At 36.5% G+C, this 15202-nt stretch overlaps 1 protein-coding gene across 1 annotated transcript in view; it reads left to right on the plus strand.

Moving 5' to 3' along the window:
- Positions 1 to 15202, plus strand: part of USH2A (usherin) — a 710400-nt gene that overhangs the window by 338683 nt on the left and 356515 nt on the right. The gene's annotated exons all lie outside the window — the stretch shown is intronic.

Raw genomic sequence — 15202 nt, forward strand, 5'->3', positions numbered from 1 at the left:
ATAAACAGTACTGCAGTTTTATGCGTGTGCATTTCTAATTCCTTAAAATTCTCCAAATGTTTTTGTGCATTATTTAAAGGGATATATTCTTCTTCCTTTTTTCTAAATATTTTTAATATACATTAAAATTGCTTAACATTTGCATGGAAGCTATATTATAATTCTTATTTCCTATTTTTGTAATTTAGGTTTTTGGTTTTTTTTTTTTTTTTACTTCAGTTATGGTGGGGTTTTTTTTTAGTATTTTATTTACTTATTTTAGAGGGAGAGAGACAACATGAGCAGGAGGAGCAGAGGGAGAGGGAGAGAAAATCTCAAGCAAACTCCATGCTGAATGTGGAGCCCAACATGGGGCTCAATCTCATGACCCTGAGATCATGACCTGAGCCCAAACCAAGAGCTGGATGCTTGACTGACTGTGCCACCCAGGTGGCCCATTTATGGTGGCTTTTAAATGCAGTCATTTTGCTAAAACTTGTAGTCAAATCTAAAAATACTTGCCTTCATAGATTCTTCCTTAGATAGAAAAACTTAAGTAGATTTTTCTTACCCTCAAGAACAGATAGATATTTCCTGATTTTTTTTTTTGCTTGGTGATAGTTTTGTATTTGCAAAATATTTTCACATGTACCGGCTCCTATAAGTCTTTAAATGACCCAGTGATGTATAAAGATTAAACAACTTTATTTCCCATTTGGTAGATAAGGAGCTAGAGAATCAGAATTGACTTGCCTGGAATCATAAAGCTAGTTAATGGCACAGATAGAATTAGAATTTTGTTACTCTGATAATTTTCTGAATCCCAAATCCCAAATCTCAACTAGATGAGTTTAAAAGAAAGGAACGATGGGGAAATGTCATTAGATTATTATTAACATTCAGCGGTGTCAAAATATTAATACAACATTCATATCTTCATCACATTATCAATGTATTCTTAAAGACAACATGTCAATTAAAATGTCTCATTCAAATGTGAGGTTTAAGTTTTTAAAGTTTAAAGCAAGCCTGATTTTTAATGGGAACTATCTCATATTGTACACTCATAAATGGAAGAGACAAATGCAGAAAATACAGGTCTGCGAGTATAGTATTGATAGGAGAGGGGCTATTTCTTTAAAGTCAGCAATGAAAAGCTCTGCAATGTAAACTGTAATTTTTATGACTGTACCGCTGCATGACCGCATAGCATCCTTGTTTCAATTAACTATGGACATGAAAGAATAATCTCTCCTTTTAATCCACTCACAGCAATGGTAGTTCACTAGAGCTTCCATGACAAAATATCAGACTGGGTGGCTTAAATCACAGGAATTTATTTTCTCACAGTCCTGGAGGCTAGAAGTCCCAGATCAAGGTGTCAGCAGGTTTGGTTTCTCCTGAGGCCCCTCTCCTTGACTTGCAGATGGCTGCCTTCTGGCCATGTCCTCACATGTCTTTCCTCTCTTCACGGACATCCCTGGTGTCTTTGTGCATCCAACTTACCTCTTCTTATAAGGACACTGGTCAAATTGGGTTAGGGCCCACACTCAGGGCTTCATTTTAACTTAATCCTCTCTTTAAAGACCCAGTCGCTACATATAGCCACATTCTAAGATACCAGGGGTTACAGGTTCAATGTATGAATTTTGGAGGGATACAATTCAGCCCACAACAGTAGGTTTATTTTACACTGATTTACAATTGTACACCAAAGTAATAAAAGCTAAACATTTATTTGTGCATTCATTCATTCATTCATTCATTTGTTCATTCCTTTTGGAGAATAAATCCTAAAGAATATTAGAACAAAATATTTTCAAGAATGCTCATTTGTGGTTCTTTCATTCATTCACTTATGCATTCATCCATCCATTCATGCATCTTTCCTGATTATTCTGAGGCTGGGACAATACAGTAGTGTTTGATTTAGGACTGTCCCAGGTATGTAGACCTATGTAGTTTACAATTTTCCTCTCCATGTTCCCACCACCTCTCATATCATTTAGCATACTTTACTAGAATTTCTGGTTGACTGAGTAGTCTTCCTCACTAGATTGAGTCCCGTGGGGGCAGGAACTGTATCTTTCATCTTCTATCCTGAAGAAATGGAAGGGTATATGCATATAGTAGGAGAACAATAAAGATTGTTTCAGAATAAAGAGATGAAGGAATTTTTTCATTTATGTGAAAACTGTGTGTTATTATGTGGAGAATTTGCCAGAATGTCAAACTGGTATTCAAAGGGATGTTCAGAGACAGAGTAATTTATCTGAGACTGACAGCCAGACCTAAGTCGATTGGTATCAGAGAAGTGACATGTGTGTCAATGCTTGACATATATCGGGTAAATATTTGCATCCTATTTCTTGGTATTGCACACACGCTATTGCAAAGCTCATAACCACACAGCTGATACACAATCCCTGAGAGGCGCTATCCCACAGCTACAAATATGACTCTATTGATTATATTAAAGTGTAATAAAAGTTGATCAGCTATTTTAAACATGCCAAATAGTTATGTAATTAAATTCCATATAATCACAAGCAAAAGACTGGCACATATTTTCAAAATAAAGTTCTTGTTTTACTCTGGATGGAAAACTTCAGAGGAGTTAGTGAATGACTTAAGACTTAGATAAGGGCATCCTGCTTGCTTGACTAAAAATCCCATCCCTGTGTTTATTATATTTCCCAGTTGCATTCGAACCTCGAACAGGAGAAAAAGAGTTTTGAGTAAAAAAAATCCAATAGAGTTTAGGAAAGTTTGTCTTCTATATCCCAACTTTTAAAGGCTATTTTGTAAAGATGATATTGTTGCATTGCCCTCTGTATTTTTTTTTCCACTGTGTTGTGGAAATGTATACAAGTCCAGCAATTCCTAGGGATATGCTAACAAATATGCAAGTATTTGAATATCTATTTCATGTAGGGAGATTAGAAAGTCACTTGCTGCCACTTGTGTAGTTCCATTATGCAAAAATCAAGAGGATGCAGGTCATAAATTCTATTAGGTTGGAACTCTGGGTGTTGAAAAGACTATATAGATAATTTTAAAAGATTTTTCCCCCTCAGCTGAATCACTGCTATCAAGTTAAGCTTGGTTTTTAAAATATAAATCAAATAAATGTTTTCCATAACGCTATATACCTTTAGTATAGCCTGAATTCCAATAAACTTTTGGGTAGGCATTTCTAAATTCAGCATCTATAGAATTCTTCCACTGAAAAAAACATTTTGTAAATTAAAGTTTGGCTTCCATTTTTGAAATTATTTTGTTTTAATGAGAGCTATAGTCAACTCTATCACTGTAAAGAAATATACTACTTTAAAAGATGTGCCTAAATAAAATTAGCTCATAAATAATTACATTAAGCAAACATTAATAAAAGTATTTAAGGAGTATTTCAGAGTATAATTAAGGAAATAAAAATCTTGTAAAATTACTACTATGAAAGGTCTAATAAAAGTTTTTATAATTTCAGTGACAGTGAGGCTATTCACCAAATATAAAGAGACAGAGAGATGTTTGCTCTAAGACAAATTAAAGAGGTATATATGAATTTCTCTCTATCTGATGGGTATAGTAACATAAGTAAACAAATACCTAAGTTTGTATTTTATCAATTCCTTCATGACTTATTTGTATATGTGATTTACTGTGAAATATGATAAAAAGTGAAGAGCCTGGAAATGTGAGCATTTTGGGGGCTAATAGCAAAACATTAATGTTAATTATTTTCAATTTTGTATTTATAAGTATTTTGGTACAAATATTCTCATTATAATTTGTTGTTAATCAGTGAAACTTTATTTCTTCATAAATTAGTTCTTCTTATAAGTAATTCAGTTTCTATCCTAGGAGATACACTATAATTTGTAATTTTGCACAAATATTCTTCTCAAACCATTTACCATTTTATATTATGACTTATTGAAGCTATAGAAATTAAAGTGGTTTAGAATCATTAGTACCTCATAAATATCTTTACCAGATAAAACACAGGATCTCAAGCGCTTGGGTGGCTCAGTTGGTTGGGCGACTGCCTTCGGCTCAGGTCATGATCCTGGAGGCCGGGGATCGAGTCCCGCATCGGGCTCCCTGCTCAGCAGGGAGTCTGCTTCTCCCTCTGACCCTCCCACCCTCATGCTCGCTCTCTGTCTCATTCTCTCTCTCAAATAAATAAATAAAATCTTTAAAAACAACAACAACAAAAAAAGCACAGTATCTCTGAAATTTGGAAAACATACCCCAGAACAATGTGTAGTTCAAAAGAAAATATCTTGTATGCATCTTGTTATCTGCTGTATCTTAACATATAAATCACATAGTAGATGCACATAGCAGGTGCCAGCAAATACTTGTGAGTGAATAAATAAAGAAATGACAAAAAACTATATTTGCATATATTAAATCAAATATATATGCTTCCTTTCATAAGAAATTGATTATATGTTTTGGACTTAGCTAAAAATATATATCCTAACTAAAAAAAATATATCCTGGGTTTTACAGAATTTCATGATAAGCATTTTAAAAGTGTATCATTCCCAGTATTTATGAACATTAATAAATAGAAATAACATCAAAATATAAAGACTCAGGCTCTGCTGTTTTTGATAATGGTTTAAAATTGTTGTCTCTTACCTGTGTGATAAGCTCTTCTTTATAAAATGTTTTTACTGCTATTTATCTTATTTTATCTTCACAACAATTACAGGGAGAGATGTTACACATGATATAAATTCCTTTTAATGAGATGAAGAAACGGGGCCTGAAACTTCAGTGACTCAGTCATGTTTACACTAATCAAGACTCTATACTCAAACCCAGGTCTTTGGTGATTTCTTCTCTTCTTTCTCTTTCTTTTCCTTTCTCTATAGTGTCATCCAGTAATATTTAAGGTTTTTGCCTGCCTGTTTTTGTAATGGGTCTTAGCTTTACACATTAGCAACCATATAAAAAAAAAGGAAATTGATTATATGGTTATTAATCAAACTAAGATGCAGCTACTCCCCATTTTATCGGCGAAACCCATGATAACCATTTCATGTTGTGTGAGAGCCTCTTATCCTAGTGTTGGCAATTTTAAAGAGTTGGAAATGTGAGGAAAATGTTTGCTTTTCATTTTGTACTCTTTTGTACTCTACTAGCTTAATTTTTTACCATGTGCCTACATATAGTTACCCCCAAATCTAAAAAAACTAGTTTCGTTAAAAAATTAGGAGACTGCAAATCATTATATAAATAAGGGCGTAATCATGTTTCTTAACTTTTTTTTTAAGATTTATTCATTTATTTTAGAGAAAGAGTGCATGAGCAGGAGGAGGGGCAGGGAAAGAGAGTGGGGAAGCAGACTCTCTGATGAAAGGGTAGCCTGTGGGGCTCAATCTCAGGACCCTGAAATCATGACCTGAGCTGAAACCAAGAGTCAAACGCTCAACTGACTGAGCCACGCAGGTGCCCCTAACATTATTTTTAATTAACAAACACATAACACTATTCTCTATTAGGCATTGTTCTAAATGATTTACATCTAAATGTAACATTCATGTGTACTTCTGCTGTGTTAGGTAGAGCCAGGCAGTTCTGAATTCCAATATATTGTTTTGCATCTGTATCATTATACTATATTTACTAACTTGTGTAAAATATGGTTAATGTATTTACCTATCTGTCTATCCATCTAACTACTCAAATGAAGTTTTGTTATTTTCTGTCCTCAAGGTCAATGACCATATCTTACTTCAGTTTCTTTTGTTTTTTGTTTTTTTTTTTTCAGTTTTTGTTTAGTTTTTATTTGTTTTAAACAGTCTTTGAGAGGAAATGGAGAAATCATTGGTTTGGGGTTATATAAAAAGACAAAATAGATCCAGTTTTCCTGTCTCTATCACCTGTAAAGTATACCAATTTTCACTTTCCTCTCCTGAATCCATGCTTTAAAGACATTGTCCATCTAAAAAACATACAGAGTCATGGGGCAAATGGGTGGCTCAGTCAGTTAAGGGTCAGACTCTTGATTTTGGCTCAGGTCATGATCTCAGGGTCATGGGATGGAGCCCTGCATCTGGCTCTGTGCTCAGGGTGGAGTCTGCTTGTCCTTCTCTGTCTGCTCCTCCTCCTGCCCCCACACTCTCTTGCTCTCTCAAATAAATAAATAAAATCTTAAAAAAAGAGAAGAGAAGCATACAGAGTTCCAAAGTATAAAGTTTGATGCAGTGAGCAGCCATTGATTATACCCTGAAGTGGATATAGATTAAAGGATGATGGATGGATGGATGGATAGATGGATGGATGGATGGATATAGATATACTTATGTCATATTTTCCCAGATCTCATGTATCTGAATATATAATAAGTCTCATTAGTTCTAATACTCATATTTTACTTGCTCATCACTCTTACCTGCTAGTAGATGATCTCTGCCTTCTGCAAACTAATCCTCATGCATTTCTGGGAAATCATGTGGGTTTTCTCACATGCACTTAGGATCAAGCCTGACACCAGTTGTCCAAATGTCACAGTAACTCATATCCATGGTCTTGCTCTGGATAAACACCATCATCTCTGAGCATCAGAAGCAAATGTTCCCAAATCTTACCCAGCTTATAACACAAACAGGCTTCTGGCAGGCCACCTCATGAGTTTCCTGAAATTCACAGATATATCTGAAACAAGAGTACACCCAAATTGTTCCTTCCTTCCATGACTGCCAAACTTGCTCCTTGTGCCAGGAATGCTGGTTTCCAGTTCTCATGCAAAGTAGACTGGCCACACACTCTGTCAGATATACCCAGAGAAATATACATATAGCTTAGACTCAAGATGAGGTCACAGCAACATCTAGACTAGTGTTTGTCCAAGCAAGTGGACACCATAGCCCAGCCAGGTTGATACATAAAATTAACCATCACAGACATACTACTGTATTTAAAATCATCAGTAAAATATTATTTCAGAAATAAAAAGTTAGACACATATCATAGTGTCAACACTTATAATACAAGTGTTTTTCCTGGAGGAATGTCAACAGACCTTTCTTTGAAAATTACTGTTTTAAAAGAGAAAAGCCTATCATTTTATGGAAATGGCTCAAGGGTAGACAATTCAGTAAGTCTTATAATGGGTCAAAATACTTCTAGCTGTGACATTGAAGACTTCTCTAGCTTCCATAAACACAGTGGTTGCTTATGATGCATTGCATTTTCACAGGTTGATGTAAAAGCATAATTTTAATAGGATATTTATTTATACCCTAACATTATAATTTAAGTTCTGAGAATCCATTGTGTTCATTTTACACATTCTCTTCTTAGATGCAGGAAAAATTTTCTCAGCATATCATTCCAAATTAAATTGCAAGGGCATTTTATGATGAATTAAACAGGTGATCCTCTCCAAGCCTCTGTAATGATTAGAGCAAATATCCAAGAAGTAAACATTTTTATCACAATATCACTTCTCTCATACTCATTACTTCTCTTATATCACACACAGTGTCCAGTACAGGGGTAAGTTAGAAAAGCATTAAATTAATATTTAAGAATTGATGATGGGTCTTCAGTGAAAACCATTCTTAGGCAAACCTTTACTAAGCTGGTAGTGCAGGGTGTGAACTGGGTGGAGTCCCCTTTGTGAAATAATGGTCTGGCTATGGGCACCTCCAACCTAAATCCTGCACTGCATTCGGAGTGAACTCAGGTGGCTTCTGATCCTCATACAGGGTCTTACACAGCTGATCTCTTTGAGCTGGAATTTTGTTCTCTGTACATTGGGAATAACAGTACTTGTTTCACAGTTATTTTGAGACTTAAAATAAATGAGAGATTATAAAACATATTTAACAGGGCCTGCCAAACAGTATGTAGTCAGTGTTATAGCCATTGTTGTTACTGAATTAACAACGTCTTACCTTCAATATCATATTTTTGGGGAGCGTGGGTTCATAAATTTATTCTTTTAATGCTACAGATAGCTAGACACTTTTATTATTCTCATTATGTCTCATTAACCTCTGTTGTTTAAGAGTATGTCATAGGAGTAGAATATTGTCTTGCAATATATTAACTGATTCCTAAGATTATTAAAGATATGAGAGTAACAAATGTCCACCTAAGTCTGAGAGGAAATCCCCCAGTTTTGCAAGAAATATTTAGCTAAGTTATATGACTCAAATTTCTTTAGATAATATTCCTGGAAATTTATTTCAGTTCTCTCCTCTTTGGTTTGTGAGTGGAAAGCATTTATGAAAATTGGAAGCCTGACTCCCTAATTCTATATCTCTTCTTATCCAGAGGCAAGGTAGAGGAGTGGGTGGGAAGTTAGTGTGTGTGTGTGTAAAGGGAGAAAGAGAGGGAGACACACACACACACACACACACACACAGAGGAGAGAGCACTGCTCTAGGGTTGTATTATAAAAGTAACCAAGAAAAACAACCTTGGGCTCAATATTCTATACTGCATTACAAATCAGGTATTAGAGATGCTCAGAAAGCCAGACTGGAAGACAGCTGGATCAGAATGCTGTCAGCCTAAGGAGGTTTGCATGGAAGTCTTTTGTTCTAACCAGCCAAAGAAGAAAAGAGGAAAATGAGGAAGCATCTTCCTTCATTATCACAACTGACAGTAATGGTTCCTTTTTTTTTTTTTTTCCCAAACTAGTGACTGACAACTCCCAGCAGGCTGGGCTCCCCTACCACGTGCTGCTATCTTGATGGAGTGACCAGGTTTTCCTTACCACCAGTTTTCTTATCACAATGAAGTTTTTACTATTCAACCATCAGGAGGGTCCCAAGTATTAGAAGTCATAGGGGATGCCTATAAGAAGATGCATCCTTGTTCTCAAAGAACTTACAACACCATGAATACTTAAGACTCATATGAGGATGCTCATGAGGGAGATTTGTTAAGAAGACAGCTAGATAGGGTACATATGGTGCACACATTAAGGAGAGTCAGGAGATGCTCCATGTCTAATACAAAATTTGGACAAGGTTTTGATGAAAGGCAGAGCTGTGAATTTCTCTGATGAGGTAGAAAATATTATAAGCACAAGTAGAAAATTTGTTGAGTAATGTCATTTGGGTGCGGTTGTATCTAATGATTCCAGTCTTGAAAATTAATTTGAAAGCACAGGATGGGTTATTAGTGGTGGTTCATTGCTCACCTGGCCCAAGAAAAGCATGTTGCAAGTTTCGGCTTCTATAAAGAGCAAAAGAGCAATGATGTTCAGGCTAAAGAAAGCCTCCGTTTTTATTAATTATAAGGTCAGAATCTGATTTTCTGGAATCAAAAGGCCGAGCAAGCAATCGTGAAGCAAGGGCTACACAGTGGCAGAGATGAATGCAACCTGACATTCCACGTGCATTGTGGCATAGCTCATTGCTTTCCAGGCATCTGTGGAAAACACACCACCTCCCAGGTCTGCCGCCTAAGACGTGTTCTCACTGAACCATAACCTAGCAGTGGTTCTCAAGTTGGAATACCAAATGACAGGAGATGTGGTCAGGAGTTACCTAGACTGTTCCAACATTTTTAAACATCCTGGTGATGATTTGTGGGAAGGATGCATAGACAGGGGAAAAGAAAATCAGGAAGAAGCTGTATTTTTCATTTACAAAATGATACTGGGAGGTTGTCAGAAAAGCAACTAGATAACATACATTAGAACTCAAGAAGCAACAACTGCGTTTTAATTTTCTAATGGGAGAAACCAATAAGGTATAAATTCCTCAGTTTACACCAGGAGTTAAAAGAAAATCATTGCCTACTTATTGGTTCATTTTGTAAATTGAGATCAATGAAATTCTCTGAACAACAGCATGAAATCAATCGTAAAATAGCATATAATTCATGGCCGGTATTGTAAATTATACTTTGCTTGACAGTAATCAGTGAGGTTTCCATGTGCTAGGATGCATTTCCGTGTAACACGTCTCAGGATGATGCCTGTGGATCCATTTCTAATGCATATTAGAGTGATCTGTTTTTCTCTGTCTACAACTCCCCGTGTTTGATCTTATGCAAATGATGCAATCAAGCAAATGGAAAACAAGATGTTGTTGCTAAGGGGCTCTGACAAACAGTGGCCTTATATGTTTTCAGGGTTCCCCCACCCTCCATTGCCCCGACTCAGATTTGTGTACATACCTGCAATTGTTTGAATCCATTGATCCATTACATTGCCCTTGAAGGGCCTAATCACTTCTGTAGAGACGGATTATCAAATCAGTTGCATTTAGGCAGGGAAGAGAGAGTTATCATTATAGTCCTCTTTGCTTTACATTATAAATTGGTGGCTTTGTTTATGCTCATTCCCAAAGAATGCCTTAGTCCTGCCTCCCAGATAACCCTCTTTTTCACCTTTTTAAAACTGACTCTTTAAGAAAAACCCTCATTCCGTTTGTTCCTTTTCAGACACAGTATTACTCTTTTTTCCCCCACCTGATGCTGCCTCCCCTTTTCTTACCACAGTTTTTTCCCCTTTTGCTCACATCTCCTCTTGTTTCACCAAGGATTTCCCAGTCGGGCCACCTGTGCAGCTTCCTGTCCCATGTATCATGTTAGATACTATCCCCTTCTTTTTTTCATGCCTCATTATTCAAAGGACGCGAGTGACACTTCATCTTCTTATGGAAATACATTGAGAATAATCCACTTCGGGGTGGACAGTATAGGCATAAAAATGACTTGGAAGTCAAAAAAGCTATTTAATCAGTCTGGCTTTCTTTGCACTATTGAGTTTATAGGTTTTTAAGTTCTCAGAATCAAAGGAAAATCCTCAATTCCTATTGTAGCAAAGGCACACTGAACAAAGCAGATTTCCCAAACTAGAAACGTGGCCAACCCAATTTGTGTCTCTGTGTGTGTGAATTACCTTAAGGAAAATGACTGGAAAAATTTTTAATTCTGCATAGGCTTGAAAAACCTTGGCCATCATAAAAGCATAAATGAGGTACCAGTGAGCGTGGAGCATCTATAAATCTGTTGATAAGACATCTACCTGTATCTCTATTTCTATGTAACTGTTTATATCTTTACTTCTATAGCTACACTTGATAACTGACTTCCCTCCCATAAAATTTCGTAGTAAGAGAATCACAGTCATTCTCAGGGGTCTGCCTCCTGTCCTCTGATGGTGTGAAAGCTTCCAGAATCTTACATTTGGAGTGTGGCATTTGGAGTGCACTTTCCTTCTCTTTGCAAAAGGATCACTATTGAGATATCTCACTCAGATCCAAGATATCCCTTCATTGCTTCCATATCACACTTGGGAAATTTTAAATCCTTGCACTGTTTTCCTGGTCCTGCCTGCCTACATACACCAAGGTCATTTCTTTAGCTGAGATCTGTCACCTCCCTGGGACTCTATCTTGGAAACAGGAGTCAGGGCCCCTCTTCCCAAGAGTTGGTACATGTCTTCTATCATTATTCCATCATTCTGAGAAATCTAAGGTGGTGGAGGCAGGGGAATATGCACTTCTTGGTTTTCCCAACATTATATCTGAACCCTGAGTAGTATCTATTCCCCTCAATGACTCTGTTCAGGAAGTTTCCCTTGCTCTTTCTGCTCCCTAAACAACCAGCCACATTCTGTTTTATGGGTAGTACCTATTTTATAGATAAACTCTAGATTTATAATTTAATTGAGGGAAATTTAGATGAGAATTTAAAGGTGGGAAAAATGGGGGAGCAGGGAGAGGGCAGAAGGAAATAAAATAGATTACTATGACAGCCATATTGATCTCAGCCCCTGGGGCACTGATATCAAGCATTGTAGGGGTTCAGAGGACAGAGCTATACCTAAAGGATCCAATCTTAGACCCCACTCAGTTCATCTAGAGAACCGGCCAAAATATGGGAGGAGGAAAAGAAAAGATCAATACAATGAAGAAAGAAATAAGGAAACAAGACAGTTATTACTGAGGAGTGACAAGGGTCCCCTTGAAATTGGAAAACCTAAAACTCTAGTAGACTCTTTCAATATGTTCAGCAATATTTCTCATTCACATCTCAGAGGTATGGGAAGCATTAGAGAAATGAGATGGTGAGATTTATCCAGAGCTAGGAATTGGGAGAGCATATATTGAAGTAGGTGGGTGAGGTGAAAAACTCTAGGGAGTGGAGAGCATGGCTCTGAAAGGAGTGATCAAAGATCATATCAAGGAAAATGCAAATGTTGCAAATAGTTTGAAAATGAGAAGGTGCTAAGAGATAGACCCTGTGTGGTGACAAAGGAGTGATTGCATTGATGTGACAAGAGGAAGAGGTGAAAGGCTATCAGTTTGTGGTCGGGAGAGGGCAGATTTTAGATTAAGAATCTTGGAAATAGTTCCAAAGATGATCAAGTAGTGGGTATAACTGTGCTGAATGTTGAATAAATGAAGTAGAGGTGAAGGACATTACATTTGAGGAAGTTAAAGTTAAGCCAGATTCAGAGATGAGTCATTATTGAGGATGTTGGAGTTGCCAAAAAGGAATTATAATTGAAAAGAAAACTGAGCCAATGCTGAAGTCATTGAGGAAAGGAGAAGTATGACATATGAGGTATAAGAGGGCGTGTGTCAGCTAGGTCTACATTTTCTTAAATAATGAATTGATATTGGTAAATTATGGCTGTCCTCTCTCCATCTATACATGTATATACAGGCATATCATAGAATTTGAAAAATATATGTAACTAAACAATAAGTAAGATTTAAATTTTCTTTATGCCCTCACTCTGAGAAAAATGCTGTTGACCTTTTGGTGTATCTCTATCCCTGTTACTTATGAAGCATTCATGTTTGAAAATTACTCTTTGGCATTCAGGCAAACACAAGTTTGCCTTTTTCTTATGTTTTTTTCAATAGTGAATCTCTTTCATCTCACAATTACAGACCCTCCATTGACCTAACAATTAATTAAATTCTGGGGGATTTTTAGATGTTATTCTATTTTTGAGAAAAAGTTCGCAGTCTGGCTAAGGGTCATAGAGGTCTCCCACCTGTCTTGCCCATTCATTCACTCAACAAATAAAACTATGCTAAGTAGACATCATATCAGTCCTGGAGATATTGTAGAGTACATGATAGAAAAAAATATATATCTGTCTCCACTCAAGGAGTTTACATCCCCCTGGGGGTGATATAAAGGCAAGAAATAAATAACAGCAATTTCTGACATGTTTTGGTCATTATAATAAGTAACTAAACAAGGCAATATGACAGTGAGTATCTGAGGATGGTGGTAGCCACACTGTTGGATTATCAAGAGAGAATACCCAGAGGAGGATGAACCTGAAGAGTGAAAAAAATTCAGCCAAGTATAGAAGGAGAAAATAGATTTCAGCTAGAAGGAATAGTACCTGCAAAGGCCTGGAGGTGTGACGTTGTAGAGTTAAAGGAACAAAAATATGTCTAGTGTATGGAAGGAATGAGAAGAAGTAGTCAGGTGTTAAGTCAGCTTGTATTTCACTGACCATTATTAGATTTCATTCTAAAAGAAATAGAGGGCCCAAAGCAGTGTATTTTTCTGGGGAATCAGAAGATCACTCTTCACTAATGATCTTGCTTCTTTCTTCACTGAGAAAATTGAAGCAGTTATAAGATAAATCCCATACACTCCCATGACCATCTATCCACCAACTAGCATTCATACCCACGTTGTCTGCCTTCTCTCCTATAACTAAAAATTATCTGTCCTTGCTCCTTCTAAGTCCAAATCCTCCTCATTCGTACTAGATTCCATTCTTTCATGTAATCAAGGCAAAGCTCCAAAAATTCTCTCCTCTTTCATCATTACTAATTTTGCCCTCTCTGTGGGGTCATTTCCATCAACATACAACACATTTTTAATCTCATTTAAATTATCTTTTTTAAATCCCTGGGTGCTACTTACCTTCTCTCTATTGTCTCATTTTTCTACTTTACAACAAAATTTCTTGAAAAAGTTGTTTATATTCACTATCTCTGATTCTTCTCTCACTCTCTCACAAACTCAGTTGAGTCAGGCTTTGACACCCATAACTTCATTGAAACTTTACTGCACAAATACCAATGACTGCCATTGGTATTAAACAATGGTCATTCTGTAGTCATCTTATTTGAACTATCACCTTTAAAACATTTGATTTATTTGACTTCCAGATACTATAATCCTCTTGTTTTTCTCGTACATTACTGGTTGTTCTTTCTTTGTTTTGGTTTGGTTTGGTTTGGTTTGGTTTGTTTGTTTGTTTTTTTAGTTGATTTCTGCTTTATTCCCAGAAAAAGAAAAAGATATGAAAAAGATTTGAATCCTTTTACCTTTTCTCTTTTCTATCTACACTTGCTCTATTAGTGTTCCATCCACTTTAAATATAATATATATGATGATGACATCTCAAATTATATATCAGTCCAAGACTTTTTCTTGAAATTCCAAATTTATATTCAAATTGCCTAATTGACAACTCCATGTTTATCTAATTAATATCTCAAACTTGCCATGTCTAAAACATGAATTCTTTATCTTCTCCTTCAAAACCTGTTTTTGTCTGTGATCTTTTTTAACCAAATTAATGGTTCATTCTTGCCTTTGCTTAGGCCAAAAACCTTGGAGTCAGCTTTGATTCCTCTCTCTCTCTCTCTCATGCACTACCTACAGTGCACTGAGGAATCCTATAGTTTTGCCTTTAAAACATATCCAGAGATCCTTTTGGAGTGATTGCAGCAAAATGGCAGCATAGGGACTTCTTGGTTCGTTCCACCAATCCCCCAACCCCAGACCCCTGCCCAGAAACATTAATTTGAACAACTATTCACACATAAAATTACCTTCACAAGAGCCAAGGTTTCCAAATAAGGGATTATAGCACTTGGGTAAAGTACAGAAATAAGAAAAAATGCATTAAGGAGAGTAAGAGAAATCAATTCACATTACCTCCATTTATCCCTACCCCAAACCCAAGCAGCTCAGTACAGACCAAGACTCTCCCCATGGGAGAAGGAGAGTAAAGTGAACACCTAACTTCACTACCCCAGAGCTGGCCTGTTCGGCACTAGGCTGACTCTTAGGCTGACTCCCCATATGGAGCCATCATACTACTTGATTTCAAAATATATTACAAAGCTATGGTGTTCAAAACAGTATGTTATTGGCATAAAAACAGACACAATATCAATGGAACAGAATAGAGAGCCCAGAAATAAACCACGCATATATGGTCAACTAATTTACAACAAAGAGCCCAGAATAT

This window comes from Neomonachus schauinslandi, chromosome 6 (genome assembly GCF_002201575.2).
Source record: "Neomonachus schauinslandi chromosome 6, ASM220157v2, whole genome shotgun sequence".
In the NCBI taxonomy this organism is placed as follows: Eukaryota; Metazoa; Chordata; class Mammalia; order Carnivora; family Phocidae; genus Neomonachus; species Neomonachus schauinslandi.